A 27934-nucleotide genomic window follows, 5' to 3' on the forward strand; every position below is an offset into this window, starting at 1 on the left:
ACTTCAGCATTTTCCAGAATTCAGATAAGAGGTGAGCCCTTACTTCCGAATAGAATGAACACAGACATGGGCTACCACAGAGGAGGATGCCTGTGTCCAGCCACACTTTGGGAAGAGGACGATCCCTAGAGAGAAGCTCAGTTATGGCTCATCAGCGGGCGACACCCCTGAGAGCTGAGAGAATGAGTCACAGGTCCTAGAGGAGATCAGGCAATTCACAGAGGCATAATTAAACGCCAGCACGAATAGCACACAAATGAACCAGGGCCCGGAAGCAGCATGCAGTTAGTCCAGAGAATACGGTAGTGTGGGAGTCAGTGGATCCACGGCCTCCACAGATATCTTTGGGAAGTTCTCAGAGCCACAATTGTCTATGTGTGATTACCTTCTGCTGCTGCAATTGCCAGGTCAGTAAGCAAAAGGAGGCTGATTTAAAGCCCCATCTATTCTACAGCCCTCAGAGGCAGGGCCTCTCTCGGGGCTGATTCAAAAGGAGCATTCTTGTTACAGCTTCCCCCCTCCCCACTTTTCCATTTCTGTCTATTCCATGAGCAGGTGGCCACTACCTGTGGCTGATAATTACAGGCTTTATGTATGCTGACTATGAAAGGATCTTGTCTGTGGTCAGGGCTGGCAGAGAAGTATGAGACATATGTTTGACCCCATAAAAGGAGGGAAATTCTCCTTTTGTTATGGGCCTTAGGGTTTTCAAGGCTACTACCCATGGAAAGTGCTTGCCATGTTCAAGGGCTAAAGGCCACACACACAATCTTTTAAGAGCCTGTCAGCACAAAGTCCATTCACTGAAAGCCTCGGCTGTCCCCTGCCATTGGCAGGTAGAGTCCTATTATGTGGCCCCTCTTTGTAAAAGGCAAAATTTCTATAGCGGCCATCGCTGAAAATGTTTAATACCTTTAAATTTCAATAATATAACGATAAAGAAAAATGCTTCTCTGTGTGGACCTAGTGGATAGAAACAGGTTTTGATCTCTGGGGAGACATGTTCTTTTGAGTTCTGCAGTAAGGTATCTCTTCTGACAGTACCCAAGTGAGTGGCACAAAAGTTCTGGACAGGAAGTTTGCAAAAAACCCCTCTGAAGCTACAAAAATCATCAAAACAGCGAAAAGGCCTCGACTAGGGTAATTATGTCTCCCCTCACCTCCTTCCCATTTCAAAGCCACTGGTAACTGCCTAGCCAGTGTTTACCTAATTATTGAATAATGTTGCATAATTATATTAGTATTATTAGCATTTTATTTAATGGTGGGATGCTAAATTTTCACGGGGTGTGTTTCCACTGTGAACAGTAATTCACTTTTTCTGGTTTCTAAAATGATTGTTTGATAACATGCTGACAATTGTGTGTTCTTTGTACAACCAGAAGACTGTTGGGAGATGAAAAACAGAATTGTGACACCGTAGAATCAGAAGTTGCCTTGGGATTCCCGGGGAAGCCCATCCTGTGCAGTGGAGAAGAGAAAGGTTGAATTGTCAGTAGTCTTGCATTCAGGTAAACTATCTGCTCCCTCTGGCAGTCTTTATCCACAACAGAAACATGTCAAATCTTTTTTGGGTAAAAAGAAAGGGAATCCTTAGTAGACTTTTTGACCTTATCAGGTTTGATACTGTTTTTCTGTCCAAGAGAAAACCTGATTTAAGATAGTGTGGATCCCCACTTGATTTGAACTTTGAGTACAGGTGCTGGGTGAACCTTGAATCTGAGGAGGCTTGTTGATGTGTGGTCACATAGCCTGGCAGTTCCACAGTTTCCAGCATTTCACATCCCTGTTCTCAGAGCCCTCATCCTCATTCTCAGAGCCCTCATCCCTGCTCTCAGAGCCCTCATCCCTGTTCTCAGAGCCCTCATCCCGATTCTCAGAGCCCTCATCCTCATTCTCAGGGTCCTTATCCTCATTCTCAGGGCTCTCATCCTCATTCTTAGAGCATTCTCAGACCTTTGAGGAGTCATAGCAGTATAACTGATGAGACTTCTAGTTGGTACCAACATATCTGTGGATTCTCCTATCCCCTTTGGTTCTTATTCTTAAATAATGGCAGCTATTGACAAATTGACGATACTGATACGTATTTCTACAAAGACTATAGAATACTTTTTTTTTTTATTTTTGGCTTTACAAATCCCAATATCCTCCCTCAGTAGACATGGCCACCAGAGAGTGGTGAGAATGGAAGTCTTCTGTAGGTATTTGCTTTTATTCATTTTGAGAAAGGGTTTTGTATTACATGGGCTTGTTACTGTGTTACTTAGTGTTACCCCTAGGCTCAAGAGATCTGTTCACCTCAGCTTTCCCAGGAGCTAGTAGTGCAGGCATGGGTCCAGTTCCCATTTTGAAAATGTAGCATTCTTAGTGTCATTAAGACCTTCAAATAAGTACCAATCCAGCAGCAGATCATGTGCCTAGTGAGTGTGAGACCATGGGCTTGGTTCACAGCACCACACACAAAACGAAATCCAGCTTAGCAAATGCATGTGGTCATGGGCTACGGGTGGTCTCTGTCTGCTCTCATTAGCATCGAACATTTTGCTATGTTCTGTTTTGAATCTCCCTTCCCATTTTGCTTGCTTCAGGGTTCCTGAGACGGCCTTTTGACCTGCAAACACTCTAGCCTGGACTCTTTCAGCCATACCAAACTAGGTATAGATATAGGATCTTGGTGTCAGAGTGTACGTCAGTTTCTTAGCAGGGCTGGAGAAAACAGACAAACAAGCAAACAAACAAAATAAATTAAAAGAAAAAAATGAATGAGAAGACTTTAAAAACAGAAATGGATTTCTCACAGTTCTGGGATTAGAAATTCAAAAGCAAGGTGTCCAGAAGCTTGGCTGTACCTGAAAGCTGCTTCTCACCGAGCTTCTGGAGTTTGCTTGCCTTGGCCTGTAGATGCACCACTCAAGTTCTATGCTTATGTTCACACGCATTCTCCACCTGCGAGCGTCTGTCTCAGATGCCCCTTTTCATAATAACAGAGTGATATGTGATCAGCCCCCTTCGTTAATATTTCATTTGTGCTTGATCATATGCTAAAACTCCATTTACAAATAAGGTCACACTCCAAGGTATTAAGGTGAGAGTTTCAACATCTTCTGAAGGGACTCTTTCAAGCCATACATATCAGGCTTCTACCTTTGAAGAAGGTCTTAAGTTTGGTGATTATTTGAAGGTCTTAACAACACTCAGAGTGCTACATCTTCAAAATGGGAACTGGGCCCATGCTTGCACTACTAGCTCCTGGGAAAGCTGAGGTGAGAGTATCACTTGGACCTAGGAAAAATACAGTAATACAGTAACAGAGCAATGCAGTATTAGAGTAATACAGCAATACAGTAATAGAATAATACAGTATTAGATTGACACAGTAATACAGTAATAGAGTAACACAGTGATAGAGTAGTACAAACTTAGAGTAATACAGTAACAGAGTAAAAAGTAACAGAGTAACACAATACAGTAATAGAGTAAAACAGTATTAGATTAATACAGTAATAGAGTAACACAGTGATACAATAATAGAGTAACATAGTAATAGAGTAATACAAAATTAGAGTAATACAGTAACAGAGTAACAAAGTAATAGAGTAACACAGCAATACAGTAATAGAGTAATACAGTATTAGATTAATACAGTAATACATCAATAGAGTAACACAGCGATACAGTAATAGAGTAACATAGTAATAGAGTAATACAAAATTAGAGTAATACAGTAACAGAGTAACAAAGTAATAGAGTAACACAGCAATACAGTAATAGAGTAATACAGTATTAGATTAATACAGTAATACATCAATAGAGTAACACAGTGATACAATAATAGAATAACATAGTAATAGAGTAATACAGTATAAGGGTAATACAGTAATAGAGTTACACAGTAATAGAGTAACACAGTGATACATTAATAGAGTAATACAATAATAGATTAATACAGTGATACAGTAATAGAGTAATATAGTATAAGAGTAATACAATAATAAGAGTAACACAGTAATACAGTAAGACTAATTCAATACTACAGTAATAGAGTAACACAGTAATAGAGTAATACCTAAATACAGTAACAGATCAATGTAATATTAGTTATACAGCAATACAGTAATAGAGTAATACACTAATACAGTATTAAAGTAATACAGCAACACAATAACAAGCCTGGGTAAACAAGACCCCACCTCAAAAATGAATAAAAGTAAACACAAAAAAAATTGGGAAGCTTATCTTATAAATATCCTGTCCAGTGAAGGCAACAAGGGCTATTGGACTGGCAGCAAGAGTCTTCATCTCCACTCCTTCCTCTCCCACCAGGTATCTCCCATCTTCTAGACCTGTCCAGCCATCTTAAGAAACAGCTTTCTTTGGAGTTAGGATCAGGACCTTAGTCCCTTAGGTAGAGGGAAGCATTCTTGTTCATACTGAGACTTAGGGCCATTTGCCAGATTCTATGTCTGTCCGGATCCCGATTCTCCCAATGCTAAGTGTTTTCCTGGGATTGTGACTCCAGGGGGCGTAGAGAAATTGCTTTGGTCCTGCTACTTTTTGTCTAAATTTACACAAGAGACAGCACAACTCAAAATTAAGACCTGTGCTCTATTGCTAGACTCTCAGTTCTCAAACTTCCTATGTGACAGTGGGAAAGTGACACAATCCTTCCTCTGCAAATTCAATACCTCAAATACTTTCAATGATAAAAATGAAAAAAAAAAATAATTCATGCGAAGCAGCTAGAAGAGTACCGCAGTGCAGGACACACATCTACAAAAAGGATGAAAGGGAACCAGACCTCAGCACTCAGCAATAGCAGAGTGGATCGAGGGTGGGATCACAGCCCACAGAGGCACCAGACTCAGGTAGCCAAGCCAACAATCCAGGGAACCATCCAGGTCTTCTTGAATGCCTCCCCCCTGAAAACACCATAACCCAAATCCCCGAATCAAGCTTGAGTCTCAGCAACTACCAATAGTGTGTGTGTGTGAGTGTGTGTGTGAGTGTGTGTGAGTGTGTGTATGTGTGTGAGTGTGTGTGTATGTGTGTGAGTGTGTGAGTGTGTGTGTGAGTGTGTGTGAGTGTGTGTATGTGCATGTGTGTGTGAGTGTGTGTGTGAGTGTGTGAGTGTGTGTGAGTGTGTGTGTGTGAGTGTGTGTGTGAGTGTGTGTGAGTGTGTGTATGTGCATGTGTGTGTGAGTGTGTGAGTGTGTGAGTGTGTGTGAGTGTGTGAGTGTGTGTGTACGTGTGTGAGTGTGTGTGTGTGAGAGTGTGCGTGCATGGGTGTGTGTGTGTGTGTATGTGTGTGTGTATGTGATATGCAGATGCTACCACAAGATTCTTTGTCCCATTGCCTCGTTACCTACAGTACCATTCAATATTCTGTATGTAGGTTCTGGAAGACTTTAGGAAAATCTTCCACCTTTGAGCTTTCTCTCTACTCAAAGCCAAGCCTGTGGCTTTCACCCAGAATAGCTGCCAGTGTGGCAGTTGCTGCCAAGGTAGATACTCTGCTTGCAAAACTCTCTGTTTGGTTGTAACTGTTTGGCTATTACCTCAGGGTAAAGGAACAACTCAAGAAATGAGCTTAAACTATTCACCTTTCAAATATTAGGTTAAGGCTATCTAAAGTTTGATCAAGATATGACAGATAAGAAGTCGCTGCCCCTCCTAAAAATTTAGGCTATGACTCAAGTGCCCTTTAAAGAAACATTTCAGAATGTTGACTGTACGCGTTGTCCCAGTGCCAAGCAACCACAGCATAGCTACATCACTCTGTTACGATGAGAGATGCACGCAGGTGAAGCATTTGGTCATTAAGAAAAGCACCAACCCTTCCCTGATCCTGCCCGTCCCTTAAGGTGCCACCCTGCCTCACTCTTTCCAAGGTGCCACCCTAGCACCCTGTTCCAAATGGGAAGAAGCTAGTTCATGTTTGCTGTTCCCATTGCCTCAGTTCTTACAATTGCCAGACTATAGAAACCTTAGCACACTGTACGCCCATACAGTTAACATTGCTCTTGGGAGTTTGAATAGCTCATGGCATCTCCAAATATACTGGCTACATACAATATTTAATCTTCTCTGTAACATTGAATGCCTACAAAATGCTCTCCTTCCCAAGTGACCCTGAACCAGTGTAGGCTTCCTGTATTTTGACAGTTCTTCCCCTGGGTCCTGATTTCGCTATTTTTCTCTTCTTACTAAATGCCAGTTCATATAAATATGCCCTCATGCTTTTCTTGCTGGCACTGCTGTCTCTCCTCTCCCTTCTCTATCTGTAACATCTCTTTGTCTCATTTCTGTCTCTGCCTCTGTTTTCTCTCCATCTCTTTCTCTCCTTCTCTCTATAGTTTATTGAACAGCATAACCGGATCCCAGACAGAGAGCTGTTGAAAACACAGAATATCCAAGATCATATCCAAGACAAGATCTATTTATCCACAAGACTTTGCAGAATTTTCAGTCAGAAAATAAGAGTGGGCATTGAGTCAAACCCCCAAAGAGGAGAAACTGCATCAATGCAGCACCAGGGCATGATGCTAGATACAGCACAGGATGCATGGATCTATCATAGCATAGGGTGGGCACCAGTACTGTGGAATAAGAAGGAATCTAACATAGTCAGAATGTGGGTTTGCTTGAAGAAGCCTGTTCCTGGTAGTACATAGCAGCCTTCACAGTGTGTCCCAGTCTTAGCACAGGAAATAGATATTTCTCATTTCCTTTTCCATGAAGATCTGATCATACTAGATACAACTGCATATTCATAAAATTATATCTACTGCTCCCTGGACAGTGAAGAACTTGTGCCTTTTTTATGATTGATTATTCTCCCAATATCTATATAAGTATTTGGCTCATACAAGGTGCCAAGTAAATGTTCATCAAAAGAGTGAATAAATATGACTTAAAATTTGAAAATTGGAAAAATGTAAAGTATGGGAAAAAGATACCAGCATGGAGCTCAGTGATAGGGCTCTTACCCAAGATACATAAGACCATAGTTCAACTTCCAGTAATTACAAAGACGTTGTTCTGTCTTCAACTATGTCTTTGCCATATACGATGTCCATACCTGTGATCCCAGGACTCAGGAGCCAGAAGCAGGGGGATCACTGCAAGTTCAACTCACTGTGGTTTATACAGTAAGTTCCAGATCTACCAGAGCTTGTCTCAAAAACAACAAACTCCATATAAACCAAAATGAAATCTCTACAGAGATGCTGTTGTTAGAGGTGGGTTGAAAATTTCACTCTGGATTCTTGACCAGTCAATGCAAAACAAAGCAAAACAAAACAAAACAAAAAAGCAGAAAAACATGTAATATCTGGATAATTCAGATTGACAACTGAAACCTTTAAGAAAACGTTTCTGTTGCTAAACAGTTTGAAATCTCTAAAATGTTTACTACTTCAGTTTAGTGTGACCTTAGGATCAACAAAGATAGAGTGTCCTGGGGTTAGAGAGATGCTTTACTGTTGGTAAAGGCCTGCCCTGTGAGGTGGCATTCACTTGGCCCTGGAGAGACAGAAACAGGCAGAGCTCTGGGGCCCAGTGGCCATCCAGTCAACTTGATCATCAAGCTCACAGCCGTGAGAGATGCTGTCTCAAGAAAATAAAAAAGCTATCACCTAAGGAACTTGAAGATGACCTCTGACCTACACACACACACACACACACACACACACACACACACACACACAACTTGCACACACAAGCAAATAGGCATATCCAGACGAATTAAAAAAAAAAAAAAGGATAAAAATATCAGAGAAGTGAGCTTAAAGCATTTTACATTTCATCTTGGAGTTCATTATATTTTTGGCAGCAAATTTATCTTGCTAATTATGTTTTACTTATGTTGAAATTAATCTTAATTGGTGTTTCCTGTGAACACACTGAGTAGGAAGCGGGAAAACCCGCCTTAGATTAAAAATTGACCTTGAATAATCCAAAATTCTCTGTGCGTGTCCATGATGTAGCTTATCTCTGATGCTCTCTAAGGTCCAAATTAAAATCTCTTCTCAGGCCCCTCTGTGGACCTGGTCAGTGCATCCCAACCCTCCCTTGGAAACACACCTATATGCTGGTGTCTGAGCTGTGAACTCATCAGCTTTTTAGCCATTTGCTCCCTGCTTCCTCGGCCCATGTACCTAGACTTAGTAATTAGATCTACTTCCCAGACAACTGACCAAGCCAAAAATCTGGAAGTCACTCTAGCCCAGTGGTTTTCAACTTTCCTAATGCTGCAACACTTTAATACAGTTCCGCATGTTGTGAGGACCTCCAAATCTTTTTTTAATTTTTGTTATTACTGCATAACTGTAATTTTGCTACTGTTATGAGTCAGAATGTAAATATCTGATATGCAGGAAATCTGATATGTGGTCTATAAAGGGGTCATGACCCACAGGTCATGCTCTACAAGGAGAACATTTCTCCATTGCTGGTGGGAGTGCAAACTTGTACAACTACTTTGGAAATCATTTGGGACTTTCTCAGAAAACTGAGAATAGTCTTACCTCAAGATCCAACTATACTACTCCCTTAGGCACATACCCAAAAGATGCCTCACTATGCCACAGAGACACTTGCTCAGCTATGTTCATAGCAGCTTTATTCGTACTAGCCAGAAGCTGGAAGCAACCTAGATATTTCTCAACTAAAGAACAGATAAAGATAATGTGGTACATCTACACAATGGAATACTAGTCAGCTATTAAAAACAAAGACATCATGAATTTTTCAGGGAAATGGATGGAATGGGAGAATATCATCCTGAGTGAGGTAACCCAGACCCAAAAGGACATGCGTGGTATGTACTCACTTATAACTAGATATTAGCCATAAAGTACAGGATACCCACACTATACTCCACAGACCCAAAGAAGCTAAATAAGAAGGAAGGCCCAAGCAAGGATGCTTGACTCTTACTCAGAAGGGGGAACAAAATAGTCATAGGAGGCAGATGAAGGGTGGGAACTGGATGAGAGAGGAGATAAGGACAGGCCAGAGACCTGGGATAAGGGAGGCTCTCAAGAACCAATGGGATGACCTTAGCTGAGATTCACAATAGTGAAGATATAGAACTGAAGAGGCCACCTCTTGTCACCAGGGAGGAACCACAGTGGAACAGAAACTGGGGGAATGGCCAACCAGTAACCAGCCCAACTAGAGACCCATCCCATAGGCAATCTCTGACACTACTAACGATACTCTGTTATGCTTGCAGACAGGATCCTAGCATGGCTTTTTACTGAGAGGCTCCATCAAGCAACTGCCTCAGACAGATGCTGACACCCACAGCCAAGCAGTGGATGGAGCTTGGGGACTGTTATGAAGGAGTTGGGGGAAGGATTGAGGACCCCGAAGGGGATAGAAACTCTACAGGAAAACTAAACTTTTGGGGGCTCTCAGAGACCACCAACCGGGGATCATAAAGGGGCTGGACCTCGGCCCCCACACATATGTAGCAGATGTGCAGTTCTGTCTTCATGTGGGTCCTGAACAACTGGAGCAGGGGCTGTCTCTAAAGCTGTTGCCTGCCTGTGGAACCCAGTCCCCTAACTCGGCTGTCTTGTTTGACCTCAGTGGGAGAAGCACCTAGCTTGCAAAGACCCGATGTGCCAGTGTAGGGGGAATACCCAGAGGGCTTCCACTCTCTCAGAGGTGAATGGGGACTCGGGGCGGGGCTGTAGGAGGGGGAAATGATCTGGATGTAAAGTGAATAAATTTGAAAAAAAAAACAAAGAAAGGAAAAAATACTACTCTAGACTCTCTAGAGACTAAAATCCAAATTCTTTGAGATGACATTGAACTTTACATTCTGTCTCAGCTGGGCAGCGAGGCTCCATGTTTTGCCTATGCAGGATTGTTCTTTTTATTTCATATCTCAGTCACTAAGTTCTGGCAAAGATCTGCTCATCATGACAACCAGAAATCACACAAGACAGTTAAAAGTCCTGAGATAACATCACAACTGATGGACCAGGAGAGGTACCTGGATATGGTGGTGTGAACATCTCTCCTCCCCCTTCTCTCTGAGGCACAAACAGAATTTGTCAGAAGTAGCTACTGCTAAATGACCATAGGCTGAGGACATCTCTTGCCTCAGAGTCTATACAGATCATGACAGACGAGGAGATCAACCAAGTCACCCTGGTAACAAGCTGTGGACTCCTTCTGCCATGATCCCACCTAGTCCATAGCAACACTTCATAAAGAGGGACTGATAATCAAGATGGATGCTCCATGTAGACAAGAACGCATAAACTGACCATTGCCGTTTGCATTTAAAGGCTATTGTTTTATTTTTCTAGGCTTAAGGGTCATGTAAGATATTTTCGATATATGTGTCCCACACCTAGGTATAACATACTTATTAGCACTATCCTAAAATCTTATTCGACTCTGACAATTCGGTGTCACTCAAGCCTTAAACCTGCTTTTGCACTATTTTGAAACTGAAGAATTATGTAAGTTGAGTGATCACCATCAAACAAGGAATTGCTCCACTTCTGAAACCCACCGATCATTTGCTTTTGATTGCAACATTTTGAAATCCTTTCCCGGGCTATAAATCAGTATTCTTTTCCTGCTTATTGCACTGTTGCAGCTTAACTACTAATAATAGCTTTAAAACCTTTATGTGGCCATGGAGCAATTTCTCCGAGATTGTTTACTGCATGGCTCCCATTAGCAGCCATTAATAGTCCTTTCCGATTCTTTTGAAGGCTCTGAAAGTCCCTGAACTCTGGAGATTCGAGGATTTTCCCTTTCCTACCATCTGATCTCACTGATATTTCATAAATGATTTTAGGATTACTCCACAGCTGTTACCCTAGCCCGAACCCCCAGAGACCCATGTGAGTGTGAGCAAATCCTCACATCTCCCCAGCCCAGGTCCTGAAGGCGGTGTGAACACATCTCAGCATAGGCAATGTCTGTGCTTTTTAAAACAAGTGGGGTAATGATTGTTTAAATCCCTCCAGAAAGTTCTAGCTCCAAATCAGACTGTTACAAGGAAACAGGAGAAGGGGAGCAACAGAGGAGCAGATAGACAGAAGCCGGCAAACTGAGGTTCAGTGTGACGGGGGCAGACCTCTCTGAGAACATAACTAAGACTTTCTCCATTAAGAGAATGAGTCAGATTAAAAAGAGAAATCCTGATAAATCCACAAGATCCATGGGGTCAGGGGAATGGGTGTGTTTCTTTTATAATTGTTTTCATTTATTCATATGATAAATTATATATGTTCATATAAAATATGCAGTTATGTACAGCATAAAGTGAGCTTCACTCTTTTTGAATTACTGTTCTGTGCATTTTACTATGTCCATGTGGCCGTGCACTTCCCAAAGGCATGACATGAGTACAATTGGAGGAAAAGCAGAAATATTGGGATCAAAGTCTTTGACTGGGACCCAACAGTGCACTCTCTCTGGGGTTAAGCATATCTTTCTCTTCCTAGAGCAGCATATTTCTAAGAGGAAACCAGCAGAACTGCAGTGTTCTCCATGCTTGAGAATAGGGTCATCACCCACTCGCACCACAGAGCACACATAACATGTAGGAAATAAGGAGAAAGCACCCTATCCCTACGGATGGGTGTCTTTTTATAACATAAGTGTAATTAAATCACTTAAAGGCCTTCATGATGCCCTATTGTCTGGAATAAATGAGAAAAGGTCTTAATTTGAATGGGGTACATTGTTTTTTGGCATTACAATAGTTAGAATGGAATCTGTATCTAGGCTCTTAATCCGAGGTACAGTACACACTCGTGGAATAGCCTTGTCAAATAGACCCCAAGAAAGACTAATATAACATGCCTAGAGTGCTAATGTTAGTCAAGGTTTGTTGAAATTTTTAATCAATACGAGGATGAGAGATTAATTTCCTGGAATCATATTACTAATCTAAAAATGAAAAGAGAGTTTTGACATTCATGGTTTATGCTGTGTGGATGCTGGCAGTTAAGCTTACACCTATGTGCATTCTGAGCGTACACTCTACCACTAAGTGACATCCCCAGCTCTTGGCTTTCACCCTGGACAGCAATCTTCTACAGTTAGAGTCTGAAGGATGGGGAAATGGATTCATGATATTTATAATCCTTCTGGCAGGCAGGTAAAATAGTTCAGTGAATGACTTGAGTTGGATCCCTGGAGCTGGAAGAAAGAGAACTGAATCCTGAAAGTTGTCCTTCAGATATGTGCATGTGCCTATATTCACGAACACAACACACACACACACACACACACACACACACACACACACACACACACACGCACACACACACGCAAACGCATGCACATGTTCCATGCACACATACATACTGTAATAAATAAAACTCTGCTTGAGTTAAATAAAGTCCTCTATTATCTTTCACTAGATCTTATATGTAACCAGACACACTTTATAGAAATTGGTTTCCCAGATACATGATAGCATATTTTTATTTCTGAATCTTTTAATTTAAACAACATGGCTATAGATTGCTTAGGAAAAAACCTGGAACTAATAATGCCATGAAATTACGTATATGCACGTTAGAGGTTTATTCCTTAAGAAGAATATACCAGGCAAAAAGACAATTAAAAGTATTATGCTGAAGCTGTCTTATGTTGTGAACATGATCTGAGAAGCCTACCTCACTTTACTTTGACAGGAAGCTATTCTGATGTTAAATTATCAGAAGTCACTTATTAGAAATCTTTCAACTGAATGTCAAACTTCTTACACTGTTCTTAACGATATCAACTGCATGAGTCTTGCCTATTTTATGGATACTTTATATGCTCTAAAATTTTTATATGGTATATGTATATCAAGTAAAACAAGATCAAAGTAAAATAAATAAAGAAGTAGAAGAAAGGAAAGCAATAGGCAGAAAAGTAATATACAACAGGAGTTGTGGTATCATATTGATTCCTGTATCAATGTTGTTTGGCAGATTACAGATTTTATGTATGCTAAAGAAATCTGTTATTTCCACAATATGTACACCCTTGTCTTAGTTTTGCTTTCTGTTTCTGTGACAAAATACTCTGACAAAAGCAACTTAAGGAGATTAAAGAAGAAAAAAGTTTGATTCACAACACCAGATTACAGTGCATTATTCTAGGTAAGTCAAAACTGCAGGAACTCGAAGCATAGTCATATTACATCCACAGCCAAGAGCAGAGAACAATAAAGAAAAGCTAGTGCTCAGCTTATTTTCTTCACAACTCTGAATCTCTTGCCTAGGGAATGGTGCCACCCAGAGTGGGCATATCTTCCTACCACAAGGTAATAAAGATGATCTCCCACAATGCAACCCAACAAGACAATTGCTTATTGAGGCTCCCTCCTCAGGCAATTCTAGGTTGAACCAAGAATATAAAACTTAACCATCACAATAGCCTTACTTTTATGTTAATAGCAGACATCTTACATATTTACAAAGTTAATGAGGAGGGAAAGTTAATAGAAAGTCAATGGAATTTGAGAAGTGATCAGTCAAAATTGTTTGCAACATGTTTTTAAGCTGTTGATGTTTTTCTTAAAAATTTACCATTTATAGCTGATGGACTGAGATTAAAAACTGCTGTGAATAGGATATTGAAATCACTCAGGGAAAGTTTGGGGCCATGAACAAGTCTGAAAGTACAAAAAACTGTTGAAATCCCTTGCTAACATCAGTAAAGCTTGAATCTTTCTTCTCAAATTCAGAAGTGTAGCAGTGCCAAGGAAGTTCAAGCCAGGTCTGAGGCCACTTTGTTAGAGGATCCTATGGCAGAAATAAAAGAAACCACTTCTCTCTCTCTCTCTCTCTCTCTCTCTCTCTCTCTCTCTCTCTCTCTCTCTCTCCCTCCCTCCCTCCCCCTCCCTCCCTCCCTCCCTCCCTCCCTCCCTCCCTCGCTCTCACTCTCTTCATCCAAACATGAGCATTTGGCCATGTAACAGGAGGAAACTACAAGGGTCAGGGGAATGGAGCCGAATTCAAACCTTCTGTGAAGTGAGGCTCAGAGAGCCGGAGAGGCAGAGCTACGCTGTTGAAGGCTTTCCAGTCACCACTTGTGGTTGGTGTGTTCAGCTTCACTATCTTTGCCTCACTGCACAGTGGAGTGGTTTGCTCTTACATTCTCACAGTTCCTGGTAGCCTCTAAAAGCTGACTGGTTCTCATCCCAGCAGAGGAATGTAGGTCGTTCCCCTCACAAGAGTATCAGCCCTTTGGCATATTTTTTCCCTAAAATTGAAAGGAACGCTAAGTAGTTACTCCAGAGAAGTTATAGTGTAGACAATGATACACGATGTGGCACAGATAACCATCTAGGACCCTGCAAACTGATGAGAACAGTGCAGGCTGGCTAGTCCATCCCTTTGTGTGGAATGAGACCGAGCACAGCATAGTTTCCTTGAAGGTAGAGACTTTGTGTCATGGTTTGGCGTAGGATTCAGATGGGAGTAGGGGATTTCTTTGGGGGCAACAAGAACATTGACAAGAGTAGAAGGAAGACCAGAGTGGCTGCTCATCTGTTATGCCATCAAACAACTATTTCAGGTCACAATTGCCAAAGTTTCAAGACAGAAGTGGGGAAGCCATTGGGATCTAGGCAGGACAAGTGTGGCCCAACAATAACCATAAATATTGCTTACCTTGTTGGGAGAAAGGTTTAGGCTAAGAAATAATAAAAATCATAATTACTTAGGGTCAGAAAGCTGACCTGACTAGGTATGCTAAAATGATTGACACTAGGACGTTGTTGGAAAGAAATAACACAAGAGGGGATTTAAAAATGCCCGCTATAATGGATGGTTAATGGACTGAAGAGGAGGGAGACTGTATATGCATTGGGGTAGAAGGGAAAGCCAGTTCTAAGAGTGTCTGTTTTCCAGAGTTATTGACTGTGTGCTTGGGCCCAAAGCATGATTATGATGATTTGGGAGCAAACCACAGGACTAAGCATGTTAGTCTGTTACAGAAGGCATTAACTTTTCAATTGAAAAAACGAGGCACCCTATCTAGCCTTTGACTTAGGAGGCCTGTTTTATCTATTATATCAAATATATGTTTATGCAGGGCCTCGGCTTTGCTAAAGGTAACTGTGGTACACCGCAGCTGTACTAAAGCAGGACATTTATCTGGAAGAGATACAATGACTTTATGAAGATGGCAGTTGTGTCAGTGAAGTTCTATTTTTGCTTATGCTCAATGTATTTTGGTCAAACATAACATTGTTTTGGAATAGGCCCATGAAGTGAATTTATCAACCTAAGAAATGGACGACTTACTCCACACGTGCCAGGAGCGTATCATCTTTTCACTACACTGCTGGGAGGAAGGTCCTAACACCCTTAGCAAAGCTAAAAATGTTCATCTTGGTGGGGGATGCTTTTAAAAAATAAGGATGTCAGATCCTTGCAAAAACGCTCTGAATCTCTAAAGACAAAGTCTGTATTTGTCTATGTTTATGTCATCCTTTTAGAGCTCATAATGACACTGGCACGCAGCTAGAGTTGTGAGTCATTGGTTCTGATGGTGAAGCTGAGATAGTCCCACACAAAAAGGTGTGACACATGCATGCTTCTAGAATAGCCAGTCAAGGGTACCTATTTTTCTTCCTCTTCCTCTTCCTCTTCCTCTTCCTCTTCCTCTTCCTCTTCCTCTTCCTCCTCCTCCTCCTCCTCCTCCTCCTCCGCCTTCTGCCAAATACAAGTATCTACAAATCTTCTGGGAATATTGAGCTTTCAGAATCTCTAAGGTTTTCAAGATGTAATAAGATTCATCTTCATGGTCTTTTAAACTTTAGCATCCCTTCAATATTATATCTTTCAAATACCATGGCATCCTTTTTCCTCATTATTATATTTTAATTTATTTTGTGTGTGTCTGTGTGCATGTGTGGGAGTCAGAGGACAATCTCATAGGAATCAGTTTTCTGTGATTCTCTTGTGTGAGCCTTGAACTCAGGTTATCAGGCTTGCTGGCGGGCACCATTACTTTACTAGGTCGTCTTCCTGCCCCTGCTACCAAGCCATTCTAAGGGAAGGATTCTAAATATTGATGAGCCTTCATTTTTTGTCTTGTTCTCCTTTGAAGACAAAGCCTCATTTGCACTCTATCCTCCACCAGCAACATACTCTGGAATCCATATTTTCATTGTTTTCTCTTTCTAGAAATGAGGAAAGGAAGCTTCTACCAAGAAGCAGTGGTGGGGGATCTGCTGGATTCCCAGAGGTGATCGTCCTAGAATCAAAGCACAGTTAAGAAGGCTGATTCAATTAGTGAGGCTTTCTTGTAGAATACGTTTCTTGGACTAGTTAGTCAGGGTTGCAGGTAGCCAAGCTGAGGCCCACACTACAAGCACAAAATATCGAGAATATTTGGAGTCTGCCACCTAAGGGGCAATGGCGGTTCACTTTTTGGATTATTCATTGAACATTTGCCAATGCATTAGGCTACTTAGGGCACAGAGCTGTGTTCACAAGATAAAGTACACAGATAAGATTCAGAGATAGGGTAGGGATAAAAATATTCTTCAAGGAAATGGCGGACTGCTGGGTAAAGGTTAAGAGCCTTCAGAGAACATTTCACATTCTAGCCTTTAAGTGAGCTGAAAGCACAGTTCCTGAAAGAAATGGGTCTTGAGAGAGTAGCCAGGGAGGAGCAGCCAGCTCTTCTGAGATGGTGTTTTCAGGAGGGAGAGGTTGTTTATTCAACAGCCAACTTAGCATCTTACAAAGAGAGATGTTGCCTGAATGGAAATTTATTTCAGTACAGCCTGGGGCCATAATGTCACTCTATAATTTTGTAAAGAGACTCAGAATACATGGCTGAAAACATTGTCGAAGTCCTGGAGCTCACCCTGGAGACAGATAAGCATCTGGAGAGAGGCTGGGCCCTGCTGGCCTTCCTCCTGTGGTGGTTCCCGAGCAATCTTAAGGAAACGCGAGGTCTTAGGGAAGTGTGGGTTAGATAAGAATCTGTTTCCTTATAGGCATGGAGACTAAAATTTAAAGAGTGCCCGGATCAAGTCCAGCACTTGGGTGATTTGGAGGTGAGATGCAGCTGCCATGGCTCCTGTCCACTTTCCTCCAGGCCGGGGCTGGTTTTGTCCTGGCCTTGTGAGGCGTCACAGTCACACCAGGGGTCATTCTAAACTGAATACACTAGGTGGTTTTATTTTATACTGGATTTAATAATGCAAATGGTCGCGCGAATTGGATGTATACACCTCAATGAGCTTTGATGTATGCAAATAACCACGATCCTTCCTCCACAACCAACCAAAGTACCAGCCCACCCACCATTTTCAAAAATGTTCTGGTGTTCATGTACATGGGTGATGGTATTGTTGTGGTGGTGGTTAAGAATATTTGAAATATAATCTATTCATTTAATGTATCTAAATCTTCATAATTCCTTTCTGTTCACAACACATAACAATGCTAGAATTTGCTCATCTTGCATAGCAGAGTCCTTCCAACTTTGATGAATTATTTAATCTCACCAAGCCACTACATAGACCGAGTGGGCAGAATCTTCACATTGTAGACCTAGACAGTGTGGAAAAATACCTCATGCGTGGTTAGGAGCTTACCATAAGTTAGTACCTTGTTCCAGGCAGGCTGCTGAATACTTGCATGCAGAGACAAGCAATGTAGAGTCCCTGTCATCATAAGGATGCTATAGAGTCATCATAAGGATGCTATGTACATAATAATGTACCAGTTTCTCTTTTGGCATTTCCTATACACAACTGACTTAATCTTCAGAGCAACCCATGCTTTTAAATTTCAGTTTTGAAAGGAAAGACTCTGAGTAAATGTATATATGTATATATATATATATGCAATTTCATACCACAAATAGTGTACATAAGCATATGTGTGTATATGTGTGTCTGTACCCAATCATACAATGAGTGTTTGCTATGTGTCCATTCCTTCCTGCTTACTTTAATCTTCATGACAGTTCTGTCACTCAGAACCTTAGGAGGTAAGTTAACTTGTCCGCATTCACACACTTAGTAGCTGTGTTAATATTTGAAGTAGTAGTGGGCCTTCTTACTGAGCCATGCATTCTCGGGTATCCCTTCTCTCACTAGTCTCCTTCTCATAACACTTCTTCACCTCCAGGTTGTCTTTACCCACCAGCACTGAGCTCATCCATAGATGTCAGTTGTTTTATACTTTTTCAATTGTGGCCTCTTGGGCCACTTCCCTAGCTCACAAATGACATCTCAGCATTTCCCTTTGCCGGGGAGAGCCTCTCCAATAGGCTACAGTCACAAGCCTCTTTAAACATCTGACCTTTGGCCCTTCATGGCTCTTTCCGACAGCACCGCAGTGGGTCAAATCATCTCCCCTGTCCATAAACAACTCCACTTGCGCAGCAAAATGCCTATTAAAATAGCGTTAGAGACCCCCTGTCGGGGAGCTCTAATAGGCTCTGCTAGGGACTCCAGGGCATGGCTATCACATCCATATGTGTTCTCTTACAGGGGTCAGCCTCGTGGAAACAGGCACAATAATAACTTCAGACAAAAGCTGGGGCGATATTGACTTTAAAGTGAGGCCTTTCTTACAGGGCTGTCACCTTCTTGCTGGGAGTAACAGGTACAGAGAGAGGAATAGATTTGAAGGGTTTTGCCCCTTTGCTTTTCAGAAACGATTAATTTGTTGATGCTCTCTTGGGACTCATTTTTCCACCAGCTAGGCTTTTACTTTGGATATTGAAACTAAAGGGTTAATCATCAAGCACAAAGCAGGAAATAAGTCATTGTCTGTTTTTGAAGCACAGGGGCCAGAGAAAGCTGTTCAGCGCCAGCCACATTACTCTCTCTCTCTCTCTCTCTCTCTCTCTCTCTCTCTCTCTCTCTCTCTCTCTCTCTCTCTCTCTCCTCATGTAGCTACATGTTTAGTACTTGGCCAATCAGAGGCCAGGCTGCTAAAATGGTTTTAAATATAAATCAACTTATCTATCCCAAGGTTGTTTTATTATTTTTTAAAGACCATTTGGTTTTAGCCTCAAATGATGAGTGATGATTAAATAAAGCCCCCATGGCATCTCCATTCCCGGGGACACATGGGCCAGTTCTCTAAGCTCCTTTCCACGCACGCATCCGGTTGCTTTCTGCTGCAGGGTTTGCAGTTTTAGTTGTCATGTGTCAAAGTTTACACTCCTGTCTTAAAGCATCTCCTCAACTTTAACAGCATCAGTGAAACCACCGCAGAGTATGGCCTCGCTGGTAATATGGCTTTTAAAATATTTAAGTCCTTCTCCTTTATACCCTTGTCATTAACTGGTAAATTACTAATTTATTTCCTATTAGAATTTATATAGTTTGCAGCAATTAAGAAGAAAGGCATAATTGCTGACGAACCCAGGGCACTATTTAAATCACTTCCTTGTTGACAACATATTTCTCTTTCCTCAAACTGAATGTCACTGAAATCTGATTTGTACAGAACCCTTGTGGACGAGCACGCTGCACCTGTCACCTGGGCGCTAGCATTCTGCTAAGGATCAATTTACATAACCTCATTTAATGGTTCATAAATCATACCCATTAAGCCCAGCTAACAGGAACCAAGGGTTCTAATTTATGCTGCCTTTCATAGCAGAAAATTGGGAGGCTGGGGCCTGTGGATAAAGAAGCCAGGTCTCGCCTTTGATTGTTGATTGTGATGGTAAATGTATGGATGATGAGAACAGATTTTCACTTTATTGATTTCCTGCCAAAGCTCAGCGTGCTTTATTGTGAAAGGCGCCTTTTGGCAGCAGTGCTAAAAATGGCAGTTGTTTAGGAGCCCTTTGCCAAGATGAGGTCTAAGACAATAGAGAGTGGTAAATACTAAAATAATATCAAGCCGAAATGTTATTCTTTAAAGGGAAAGAAAAAAAGAAAGAACCTCTAACCTTTCGGGAATCAGTAACCTTTTCTCTTGAGCAGCCCCTCCCACCCAAAGCCAAGCTGAGGAAGCCAAGAGTCATCGACAAGTTGCTTTCAAGAACTGCAAGTCCCTGCCCCAAGTCACTTGCTGATGGTGGCTCATGCAAAATGAGGCAGATGTCTAGAATCCTTCAGATAATGATATTTCAGCCAGCTTGCTCTACTGGGCCAAGTCTGTAGCCTCTGCGCATCTCCCTTCTGTCGTGAACTGCGTTTTGGTTGAAAACCTGCAAACACCATTTTTCTTCCTATTTCATTTTTCCCCTTTAGGTCAAGATATTGTATCCAACTCTATATAGTTCTCTGCAAAATGCAATATATAAAAGGTCATCTTCTCACAAGTGCTTGGGCCGGATTTCAAAATAGCAAAAGTGGTCCTAAGACCGCTTCCCAGATGAAAAGCATCTCTTAAGCATCGCCGAGGCATATTGATTCTCTTCTCCCAGACTAGCTCTGCCCTATAATGGACAATGTAGATTCCCATTTTAGCCTGTTCTCAGAATCCTGGTTAAACATGGTGATTTTTTTCCCCAATAAAACATAGTCCCTTCCCTTCTCACTCCAACTGTCTTCTTGTGCGTGGCAGGCTTTCCTGAAACACTTCAACTTTTACTCCGTATGTGGATGCAGCCCTTGGCTACTTATTTGATGGATTCTCAAGAATAGAGACTCCTCCCCAGCCCATCTGTAAATTCTAAGCCTGTGGTGTAGATTACTGGTTACAGTCAGGTAAGAGACTTCAAGCAAACTTGATAATTCCCCTCTCCCTGACTTTCTTTCCTCTTCCTCCTCTTCCTGTTCCTCCTTACCTCTCCCTATCTCCAACCCCCTCTTTCCTTCTCTTCCTCCTCTCTCACTCCTTACCTTTCTCCCATCTCCCCTTTCCCCTCCACATTCCTCACTTATTGGTCATTTGGTCATTACTTCAGCTCACTTTTCTATCCAACACAAAATGTTCCCTGTGTTATTACCAGTCCTTTTCCTGAGGGAAAATGAGAACTTATTTTCTGTCAGTGAATCTACAGTTAGCTGACTAGTGTAAGTGGACATCTGGAGTTTGGGCATGTCCAGAATGTTCACTCTTTTGGTAACAGAACCCTTCTTTCCCAAGGGAACCTGTTCTGCACAAAGAAAAGGCTGCTTCTCCTCAACTCCACCTGAAGCAATAGGCCCATAACTGAGGCCCTACTAGTAAGAGAGTAGCCATGGCCCTACTCCCACTGATGGGCTCATGAATGAGCACTGCACAGGACACTGGGTGTTGTCTAGAATTCTGTCAGGAAAGACTTAGCTCTGTCCTTTAGAGCTAGGAATCTACTAGTGCTCAAGTCTGTCCAAGAAGTTGAGAGAACGTCACATAGCCTCAATAATGGCATTTGAACCACTGACCCATAGCATAAAGTCCAGCTTCCCAGCCTCCCCTGGTAAATGAACCCATCGATCCCATCACCTCGGCTTTTTCACTAAGCTGGTTTGAATTGTTATCTCGTCATAAGAAATCATAAAAATTCAAATTTATATACAAAGGCCCTCAATGCACAAAAACTGTGTAAACATAAAAAAATCAAACTTTTTGTGGTAGAAGCAAGAAGTTCCAACAGCCCAGTTCTGACACGACTACACATTCTTTGTAGGTACCAGATATGCCATTTTAAAAATGAAAAACTAGGCTGACAGATGTGTAAGGTCCTTCCCACATCTATTTAGTCATTTGTTTATCCATTTATTAACTCAACAAGTGAGATAACATACCAGGGAAGGTTAGAACAGGTTGTCGTCGTCGTTGTTGTTGTTGTTGTTGTTGTTTTTATTACCTATTATCACATATCTATCGAATGTGGCTGCTAAAGTTATTTCTCACAATCCAATGTGTCAATGTTTAGCACTATGATCAGCTGGAAGGCTCTTTTACAAATCCCAGATAAGTTAATTCTGTGACAGCAGAGGTCTACAGTGTAGTGTCCCTCTCCCTTGGTGTGAGTTGCCACCCTTCAGAGTCTGGAACAGACTTTACATGGGCCCTAGATCATCTCAAGAGAGCAAAGACAGATGCCATGAAGAGTCTGAAGCCAAGGCATCATAGCACCACATTCTGTCAGTCATAGTCCAGCTCACAGTCTATGCTGTAGAAAGGTTAGGGTCATGTTTTCCAATCTAAGCTAAGAGCTGCCAAATAAGTCATCATCAAAAATAACACTATTTACATGAATTCTGGACCCATGCATATATCTGGGTCAATATTCTAAGCCAAAGAAGTAAGTATAAAGACCCTAAGGCAGATGCAGGAAGAACTACAGGAAGCAGAAGAAGGAGACCAATATGGCTGCTTGGGTAAGAAAGGTGGAGAAAGGAAGACATCGTCTCAATATGTGGAATCTCAACCTAAGGGCTTTAAAGGGAGTGGATAAGAAATTCCATAATTTGACTTATGTCCTGGAAAAAGATCACTAAGTGCTGCTTGAATAGATGAAAGTGGGTCATGAGCACACAGATTGGTGAGGGAATGGTTAAAACAGGAAATGAAAAGGAAGAGAAGGCGGTGACACAGTCTAACTGGCATTTCTGGCCTTGATAAGGTTACAGTTTGATTGCGGATTTATCTCAAACACAGAATTCATAGAATTTGCTGGTGTGGTGTGGCAAAGAGAAAAGCTGATAATGAATCTCAGCTTTGTAGTCTAAGCAGTTAAGAGGGTAGGACTGTCAATCACAGCAGGGATGAAATTGTACTACTCACAGGTAGTGATGTTTGGATTTGAGTGGGGAGACTTTGTTCTGGGCATGTTGCTTGTGAGATGTCCGATAGCTACGTGTGTTATGATGTTGAATAGGGAATGGCCAGTCATAAAGTTACTGCAAAGGTAATTGGTTTTTTGTTTTATGCCTATGAACTCAGTGAAGTTTGTTTCTGGCACATCTGGCTACCACAGATGTCTGCCTTCATTACCTCTATCCTATGCAGTGTTTAAAAACTTGCTAATCATTCACAATGAGGGGAAAAAAGGTTGCAGTTTTATCATTACCACACTTTATTATCAAGTGATATTCTTTTCTTTAAAATCCTTCTTGCTCATCTATTTTAGGCCTAGCTCTATCAGGGGAAGCTAAGCAAAGCATCGTATGAAAGAAATTAAGGCATGTGGTGGGGATTTTTAGCAATATGACCGTAGTTTGGAGATGCCTTTTCAGTGTTGAAGTCTTGATAAGCACTAGAGAGATATAAGTAAACCAGAGTTCTTCGTCTGAAGAGGTCACATTCAGTGGTGATATGGTATGAAATTACTGCAGTCATAATAGAAGCAAGCATAGGGAACACTGGGGAAGGATGCCTGATTATGATACAATAGGAAAGAAAAGTATCAAGATTGTGCTGTACATTACATCAGTTAGGGATATGACAAACTAGTTGTTTTCCAAAATAATTTGTGAAGTACTCAATTCCAGGCATTAGCACATAATATTAATTATTATTAAAAACACTCCCAGAACATCTCTGACTAGGTACTAATCTTTATGTCAAATTACACGACACTTGCAATATCAAATAAATAACATACTTCACAGCACTAATGTTATTTTGCTAATGTTGCTTTCTTTGATCACAGGAAGTACGTTCTTTCTTCTTAGGGAGAGATTCTGAGCCAGTTAATCTAACAGGAATAAAGAGATTTGAGAGCAGTTTCATCTACTGAGGGTTTCTCCCTCCTCAAACTTACGCAAAGTACTATATTCTCGAATCGGAAAGTCGTTCCAGATGAAGAAGCTCGTGGATCACAACATGGATACAGTAGTGCTCGCTGGTGACTCGGAGGGACACGTATCGATGGAGGAACTCAGCACTGTAATTCATCTGGTTTAGAAAACACTGCAGGAGAGTGAAAATCAAGCCGACAAAGAATATTGAGCTTTGCCATCCACTCCTTCTTGAGTCACTTGCCTTATTCTGTTTTCAAGCCACTGAAACTCTCCCATGCATAAATATATGTCCACACAGGATGGCAATATGGCTATGTAATAGAGTACAGGTAGTATGCTATCTGTTTATTAAACATTGATTTCAGTATGCATATGCAGAGACATCGTGGGACTATATCTTAGTGATGTGCATGAGTATGCACACACGTGCTCAGAAAAAAAGCAGAACATAAACACTTTAATAGTGGTTATTTCAAGGTGATGAAATGCAGTGGCTCTCTTCTTAAAAGTGTCTCTATTTTGTTCAATATGAACCTGTTGTAACACAGTACAGTTACTCCTCTGTGACAGGAATTCCTGGAGAGAGCTGTGTCTGCAAAGACTGATATGTCAGAAGAGCAATGATGTGCAGAGGCAGAAGTCCCAAGCTCAGAGTTTAATTACACTTTCTCTGGGGCTAACTTTAGCTCCCAATAGCCATTTCTTGCCCACCTCTGTCAGTTTTAGCATCCTGTGACTCAAAGGTTAAAAAAACTTTTGGAATTTCAATAACTTATCAGACAACCAGCATCTGCCAACCCAAAAGCTAGGGCTGTCCTCAGATCCCATCGGAGACTCTAGGGAGAGATTCCCCCATCTTGCAGTTACTGCCCCTCTGCTGTTTTTCTGGATGGATCTTTTCAATGCCTAGATTTCCATCCTCTTCGTTCTGCTTCTGTGAAACTGCTTCCTCGTTGGAGAATAAAACCTGGGGCAGCCTAACTCCATGTTCAATCCTTGGTCACTCATATTTGGCTCCAGAATAAATTCTCTCTTATTTCCTTTGATTTTTTTCCGCATTAACAGGATCATGACTGAACTTCAGACAGCACAGGTTTTAGCAAAAGACAGCCTGATATTCTCTCAGATGGATTCTCTAACTACTGTGCCCAACTGGTACTGGGGTGTGCCTTGTGGCTATCTTGGGGCTGGCATTGAACCTTTTTCAGTGAGCACATCTTAACATTAGTAACTGGGGTTCAAAAAAATACAATTTGTAAAGCCCGATGAAGACATTTCAAAGTTACAAGTTATAGCCATCAAGCGACTCCTGTAAAGCGCCTTCTCATGTGCCTGATTAAAGTCACCACTGTAGGAAAGGCCAGAAGTAACAGAGGTGAAGGAAGCATAGGACTTCTAAACATTTTTTTTTTAAAGACTTTATTATAGATGGTTATGAGCCACCATGTGGTTGCTGGGATTTGAACTCAGGCCCTCTGGAAGAGCAGTCAGTGCTCTTAACCACTGAGCCATCTCTCCAGCCCTTTACTTTTCTTTTTTTTTTTGTTCTTTTTTTTTCGGAGCTGGGGACCGAACCCAGGGCCTTGCGCTTCCTAGGCAAGCGCTCCACCACTGAGCTAAATCCCCAACCCCAAGCATAGGACTTCTAACTGGGAATTGTAACCCAACAACCCGAGAAATAGGATCTCGTTTCCATTTTGTTCTTGTCTCGTACAAGCATGTGCAGCCATGTGTTAATAAGAGAGATTTTGTTGCATCTGCTAGATAGAACTGCTGAAAACTTTTACTGGGGGAGGGGGGACGCGTTGTAATAATAAGAATGGAGGTTTCTCGCCTTTTGCTGTGGAAAGATTATTTTCAAATTTAGACTTAACGATGGACCTCTTGATTCATGACCTTCTTTGCCGAATCTGCACTCATAGGCCCCTCTGAGCCAAGTGTCCAAAAGCACCTGTGGCGTGAGCAACTGAGTGAGCTTCCCACACCTCGTCCCTTCTCCCGTGGCTTTCACTTAGGGCATTAGCTCTATGTTTATGCCATCAAATAAATAACATTCGAGGTCGGTGCCGTATTATTTTATTAATGTTGATTTTCTTTGATCATGGAAAATGCAGCCTTTCTCTTTGGGGAAAGATTTTTTTGGGTCAGCTGATCTGGTGCAAACGGAAAGGTTGAAGAACAATGGCGTCTGTGTTCCTTCTTTTAAATCAAAGTAGCCCTGGTGTCATTTAGCAACTGGATTATATGAAAAATCCCAGCACAGCATAGCTCTTCTATTGAAATTAGATTGATTTCTTTAGAGACCATCTGATCTCAACAGCAGTCTGAAAGAAAAATCTTCTGGACCTCGAAGGAAACTAAAATTAATGGCTTTTTAAAAAAAAAAAAAAAAACTAAGCTCTCAATTTTTCAAGATTGAAGACATCCCTTTTCTCAGTAATTTGCATCTAAAAACAAAACTGAAAATGTGCGTGTCTGAACATACAAAAATCCTGATGCTTCCCTCTTGGACTAAACTTTTTTATTTCTCTGTTTATAAAGGAAATGACTGTATTTTCCAATGCACTGAAATTATCTTTGAGACAATTCACCAGCCTATATACTGAGGGTTCTCTTCCTACATGTGTTTTTATTTAAAGTGAAGAGCATACTTTAAAAAAATAAAGGAGTTATAGTGTATACGCTTATAATGTACAGAAACTCATAGACAGCTCTTCAGGTCACTACACTCTAACCTGTGAAACATATATCCTTTCCACGAAAGACCTGAAGCCAATCTATGAAACTGGTTTGCTACAAAGAATAATTACATTATGGTGATGGTTACAATTCCAAAAAAGAATTGTCAATGTTTTTTTTTTAAATTAGGTACCTTCTTTAAAAAAAATAATTCAAGTTAAAACTTGAAACTTTTTGTACTTTTTCAAAATTCCTGTATTTACTTGTAGTATCACTTCCCAGACATGCTGTATACCACGGTTTTGCTATACCCGTGTTTCAGGTTTTCACTTTGAATGGTATGAATTTCTGTAAAAAAAAAAATTCTAAGTTATTTTTGTTGAATTATGCACCCTAAAGTATTGTGATGTCTTATTTCTGGTTCAAAATATGATAATGTTATAAGCACTGATATAAATATTTTCATGTATATAATCTCAAATCAAGTGACACAGAGCTCTTTGGGAAATGGTGGTATTACCATGGTATTTCTATATGCTCTTGCCTTTTTCTAAGGGCCATGTGAGTCTCCTAGCTTAAGCTCATCCCACTCCTTCCACTGTTATATGAAGAGTTGTCCTGTGTCTGCAGATTTTACAGTAAAAACCCACACTCTGAGATATTGGTATTAAGATCACAGTCCCTAGCAGCCCCCTAATGGGATCTGTATACCACCAGGCTCTCTCCTCCTACAGCTTCCCACTGTTGAGATTAGGGATTTCCCAACCACTTGGATGAGTGGCCTGTTTTCTTAGAGTAGCTTTGGACCTAAAATAAAGGTAAATTAGTAAAACAGTAACAAAACAAACACAAACTGAACTCCAACAACCTTGAATTGTAAGGCTGGCTGCCCATGTAGCTCAGCTGTTAGTGCTTGCCTGTCATTCGCCAAGTCCTAGGTCAGATCCCCAGCAATTCATAAAACTAGGCATTGTGGTGCCTGCCTGCAATCATTGCACTTTGAAGGTAGAGACATCCTCAGCTGCACGGGCAATCCAATGCCGGCCTGGACTACCGAAGACACTGTGAGAAAAGAAAAAAAAAGGAGGGAAAAAGCCTGAAGTTGGTGAGTTTTCCAGATTTCTCCATCGTGTGTATCTTTCCAAGTAGAGCCAACCAACTTGAGGATGCATCAAAGGCTAAAAGGGGCTGGCGTGGGCAGCTCATGGTTTCTGGTCTAACAGCTTCACCTCTGAGACTCTGTTCTAGGAAGTAATCAGAGATCTGTGAAAAGATTGATTTAGAAGGATAATGATAGCATTGCATAGTGAAAAAAATAAGCAATGTGACCATAATCAGTCTCAACTCTGTGAGATTGTTTGAAAGTTGTGCTTATACGATGTGGAATTTGATAACAATGCCTTTATAAGCAAGCTACAGGATTTGAAAAATCATTCACAAGGCAGTAAGTAAAACCAGGAAGGCCATGGAAGAACCAGGAACTTTCTGAACTCATCCTCTTACTTGTCTTTAAGCCAGAAGCTACTGTAAACCATGATAGTCCTAATTACTTAGAGCATATTATGTGAACTTAAAATAGATAAATAAACACTAATTGTCAGTATGGTATAT

At 41.2% G+C, this 27934-nt stretch overlaps 2 long non-coding RNA genes across 3 annotated transcripts in view; one reads left to right on the top strand and one right to left on the bottom strand.

The window, feature by feature from the left end:
* Positions 1–14162, bottom strand: part of LOC134479388 (uncharacterized) — a 44361-nt gene extending 30199 nt beyond the window's left edge. Inside the window, exon 1 of one of the 2 annotated variants that reach the window (XR_015622419.1) lies at positions 13997–14162. This is a non-coding gene — a long non-coding RNA (uncharacterized LOC134479388). The remainder of the gene's footprint in view (positions 1–13996) is intronic. The other variant, XR_015622420.1, reaches the window with a different exon arrangement.
* On the top strand, positions 1–27934 carry LOC102551688 (uncharacterized). The gene is made up of 4 exons (XR_015622418.1): positions 1–407; positions 1383–1511; positions 20535–20677; positions 23554–27934. It is a non-coding gene; the product is annotated as an uncharacterized LOC102551688 (long non-coding RNA).

This window comes from Rattus norvegicus, chromosome 6 (genome assembly GCF_021556685.1).
Source record: "Rattus norvegicus strain SHRSP/BbbUtx chromosome 6, alternate assembly SHRSP_T2T, whole genome shotgun sequence".
NCBI lineage: Eukaryota > Metazoa > Chordata > Mammalia > Rodentia > Muridae > Rattus > Rattus norvegicus.